The following is a 5,146-nucleotide window of genomic DNA, read 5'->3' as shown; positions in this document are numbered from 1 at the left end:
TTTTTTTTTTTTTTGACAACTCCTTATTGTATTATATTGCTGACCTTCCACCTCTTCTTCATTCATTTCACCTTTTATTATTTTCTACAGTCACCAATCATTAACAGATTATTTTAATTTTTTCATCTTCATCATCACTAATTTATTAAGCTCAATTCTACTTTCTAATATTTTCTGACCTTTCATTTTCATAGTTAATAGAAATTCAAGATGCTGACATCTATTGGCAGCTAAATGAAGCAGTAGGCTTTCGTAGCCATCTTGGCCTACACAATAGAAGAGTAAAAACCATCTCAAAAGCCACATCATTTTCTGGCTGAGATCCACAATTCACCATTGGTGAGTAGTTTCACTACACTCAGGCAGAGGGACAGAAGGAAGAATGAGGGAGAGGAGAATGCATAAGAGAGGAACCAGCATAATGGAAGAGAATAACCAGTCTTTTTTTCATAACGTTCACATTAGACATTTCTAAAGATACATTTGATGATAAAATTGCTCAAGTTTGTAGCATTTATAGTTCAATTTTTAGTTCTTCAATATCCAATAACCCCCTATTAATACAACCCAGCAGATAACTTAAATCAATTTTTAGTCTCTTTACAATAAATAAATATCCCAAAATTCTCTGAAATGTCCACTGATTGGTCTACTTTTTATTTTATATTTGATTCATTATTAAATTAAAACCCTGCATTATCATTAGCACAAAAGTTTCAATTCTCAATTAACCTTTTAGACACATTGGCTTTGTATGTAATTAACCATTTGGATTAAAATGATACTAATTGTCAAATTTCTTTAGAACTATCAAATGACCGTTTTGATAACGCTCATGCATCTATTGCTAATAATTCTTACAATATTCTCAATCTAACCTAGACAATAAGGTTGCTCAGCTGTTAGATCTTTTATAAAACAATGCTTAACACATTTCAAGGCACTTAAAGCCATTTCAAGCATTGATGTTACTGAGTCTATTCTTACTTGAGAAATTAGATAATTTCACTCATTTGAAATTTGAAACAGGATAAAATTTCATCACCCCTCCCACTATAGAGCAAGGAATTGATTTTCCTTAGGTTCAAGCTATTCATAAGGGACACCTGATATTAATTCCTTCTCTCTCACCAAACATTGTCAAACAATCTATAACTAAAAATCCTGTAGCATCTACTACTGCTTTTAATATTGCTAAATGTCATTTTATCATACCATAAATCATAAAGTTTATTCTTGCTCTGGATTACTAAATAAATCACCTCAAGATAGGTTTCAACTAATTAAATCTAAAAAATTGTGTACTCATTGTTCATCAAATTACTCTTACTCAGATTTCCTCGGCACAGACTTTAAGGGTTAAGTGTTACCGGTCCTCTGTTGTCGATGGTGTATGTAAAACATCATGTCCATCAACTGGTAACATTACAATAACCAACCTTCCAGGTGTATCGGTATCTAACATTTCATTTATTATTTTTAGTTTAATTGTATTTGATTTTTTATCATTTTTTTCTTTTTATTTATTATCAGAAGTGTTAGCCATCTTATTTTTATGATATATGACATCTGGTTTTATTTGTTCTATTCTTATTTTATATATTCTGTTAATTATTGTTGCTCATTTTTATCTTTTCAATTTCATTGTTTTATTATATTTTATGACGTTTTGTAATTCCATTTTGATATTAATATTTTACTCTAAGGCTCTAAAGCTTAATTTTGATGTTTGTATATTATTCTAAAGGGATCAATCCCAGAATAAATGAAGATTATTATTATTATTAACAATCACCCCTTTCTCATCATAAGGAAAATTATATACACTCCTCACATTCCTATTTCTAATTATGCCTCCCTGGTGGCTAAAGATTCTTGCAGATCCCACTTTTGATGATCCCACACCTATTGAAGCTGTAGTGGAATTGTTATAGTAGCTCAGGAAATAGAGGAGATACCTGAGTTACTGTGATCTTTTTTACCATTATATATTTCTACAATCTTGGGTAATGTATTATTAGGTACTGCAATGACTACTTCTTCACCTAAAAAACTTCTAAGGGCACATTTAGATAAGAACATCAACATATCTAGTCCTGTTTCTTCTTTAGTAACATAATATTCTCAAGATTTATATAATCGTAGCAAACAGTTCTGGGACCTTGAGGAGCCTCCCCAATTAATCTCCACTGTTACTGCAGAAGATTCCACTTGTGAGGAACTCTTTCAAACTACCATCAAAAGTAAATCCTATGGCAGATTTATTGTCCATCTTCCCTTCGAGGAAAATCCAGTATTGGGACAATCCTGCTCCACTGCGGAATCACGCTTTGTAGTTCTAGAAAGAAAGTTCTAACGCTTCCTACAAGGAAAAATAAATTGATTTTATGAGAGAGTGTATATCATATGGTACCTGCTTCTAATTCCTCAAAGGGACCTAAATATTTTATTCCATACCATGGAAAATTTAAATCCCATAGAGAAACAAGCAAAATTCATGCTGTTTTTGATACCAGAGCCAAAACCACTCCATGATCATCATAAAATGACCTTTTATATTCAGGCCCCAAATTATACACATTAATTTAAGACATTATCATATTGTTCCATAAATTTGTTTTTGTTTTCACTTGTGAAATCTCCCAGATGTTCAGGCAAATTTTACAGGATGGATCTGACTGGATTTACCAAAGCATTCTTTGGAGAGAAGATAAAGCATATCAATTACAAAATTATTTTTTAACTATGGTCTCCTATGCCCTCACCTCTTCACCCGTTTATGCTATCAGGACTTTACTAAAGCTTGATCAAGACAAAATCAATTCTCATCCATTGGCTTTCAATGTCTTACAAAAGAACATCTTCGTTCATGACATTGTCTCAGGTGCTGACACTTTGAAGAAAGCTAAATTGTTCCATGATGATACTATAACCCTATAAATGATAATATATATAAAATTACCACCCTGCCGAGGATAATACTTTCAGTATTTCAAATAACAATTTAGATAACCTTCTAGGTCATTCTTGGAATTAATCGATCCTGCTTGATACCTCACCGGCTAATGTCATTCAAACCAATGTCTACTGGAATGACAATACTCTCAGCATTATTGCACATAGCGCAGTTCTAAGACTCTTTTGGTTGAATAGATCCTGTCATTATGACAGTGAAAACATATCTGCATCAACTGTTGCTTGATCAGCTGGAATGGAACACACAACTACCCGAAAACTAAATCAGGCCCTATGGCAGTAAATTGCTGAAGATGCTTAAAAAATGTATAATATTTAAATTAACTGACCTATTAGGGGATGTTTAAACTCTGGCCAACTTCATGGCTTCTCTGACACCTCCAAGTGGGGTTATGTCATTATCGTATTTCTATTCCAATTTGGAACCAACTTTAACAACCTTGCATAATCTTAATCATCATGCTAAGACTACAGTAACTCCACAAAGTACCCACTATTCCCAGAATAGAGCTCTTTTGTTTTCATTTGCTAGCAAAATTGGCATTCCACTATGTAAATCTATTAAAATCTCAAATAACCATTTTTTGTATTGTACTCTGGTCAGACTTCACTATAGTCCTAATACAGTCACTCAAATATGTCTTATCTGAGGATAACCTGGTGGATTTTTCTTCAAGAGAAGTCAGTTCCCGAATTAATTCATCATCCACTCTGGGGGACTAGACCACCTTGGTTAAAATATGGTCCAGACTCTTGGCCGATCATCCTAAGCCCATGACCCTTGAGGTTTTAACTTCTTCTGTACTGGTAACTAGCTGCACTTCCCACTTAAAATCCAGTACGTATAATAAAAATTATACGTATCACAATTAATATTCTGTCATGGCACTATTGCCTAGTTAAGAAAAGGACATTTCCTTTGTGCACAGCCTTGTACCATATTGCTTCCCTGGCTATGTTACACCATATAGAGCAAAACTCATTTTCTGACTTTATTTACATGCTGAAAATAAATAAATTGCTACCCAAGCTGTTAAGGCATTTATTTCCTTTTTTAGATAACGCTGGGCTCATCAAAGCCAAAGGACAGTCTTAACCCCCATTTTCCAGAATTTTCTGGTTCTGCTGCCTCTTCTCACTACCCTCACCCTATCACCCATCTTTTATGAAACAAATGAGACTAAACATTCATGGATAATGCAACAATCAACAGGTAAGTACTCGATATAATTTATTTTATTTTCTATATTTTATCTTATTTTTCATTAAGCTCCTATAACAAAAATCATCTAAAATATTACAAAATTATTTCATGGTCCTTCATATTTATTTGAAGGTTTATTACAACAGCACTTATTTTTCTTATTTCCCTATGAAAATTATGCCACAATACTTGTTTAACAACTCAAGTTTGAAGATAGTATTTTTTTATCAAAAATTTCTTTCATTTATTTTTAAGAAGCTACCATAGATTGTGTCATATTTTGGGTTGACAAATTCTACATATCACACTTACAATTGTAAAAAAAAAAAAGAAGAAAAAAACGATAATCGAGTCTTGTAGCATTTTTTTAAAAAACTTTGATTAATTAACAAATATTACGACCTACCACAGACTTGACCAATAAGAAATAGTGATATAATTGATCATATCCCCACCAAAATCATAAAATTATAAAAATAAATAATAAACAAGTTATATACAAACAGAAAAAAAGTAATTAAAATATGTAAATAGATAATTAAAATTTTGAAAATGATATTAAAAAAAAAATCATATCATACTAATCAGTAAAATGAACTAAGGATCCCTGAGCCCACTCTATGCCCCAAGCATAAGGGGTAGAGTAGGCCTCTTCAAGATCCTAATGTAGCCCTATCACCCTGTCATTACTGAGCCAATGGATGTTACATTCTATGGACCATATTCAACCTAGTGGACTGTATGTAGATAATAATTTTAAAATAATATTAAAATAGTGAAACACACTGGATTACACCTAACTACTTTCAAAATGCAGGCCTACTATAAGGGATTATGAAACCCAAGCCCAATTTGGACAAATCAGAATGAGGAGAAAGGAAAACTGATGATCTTTTAAAAATACAGCGACCAGGAAGTTTATAAGTTTATTCACACCCTACTTTAATAACTAATACAATATATATA

The 5,146-nt window shown here is 32.2% G+C and overlaps 1 protein-coding gene across 1 annotated transcript in view; it reads right to left on the bottom strand.

The window, feature by feature from the left end:
- Positions 1-5,146, bottom strand: part of LOC106691638 (meckelin) — a gene marked incomplete at both ends in the record, with an annotated part of 47,442 nt that overhangs the window by 6,127 nt on the left and 36,169 nt on the right.

Source organism: Halyomorpha halys, unplaced genomic scaffold (genome assembly GCF_000696795.3).
Source record: "Halyomorpha halys isolate HHAL.00 unplaced genomic scaffold, Hhal_1.1 Scaffold2588.1, whole genome shotgun sequence".
In the NCBI taxonomy this organism is placed as follows: Eukaryota; Metazoa; Arthropoda; class Insecta; order Hemiptera; family Pentatomidae; genus Halyomorpha; species Halyomorpha halys.
The sequence above is the reverse complement of the archived record's forward strand: the minus strand, read 5'-3'. Positions and strand labels throughout refer to the sequence as shown.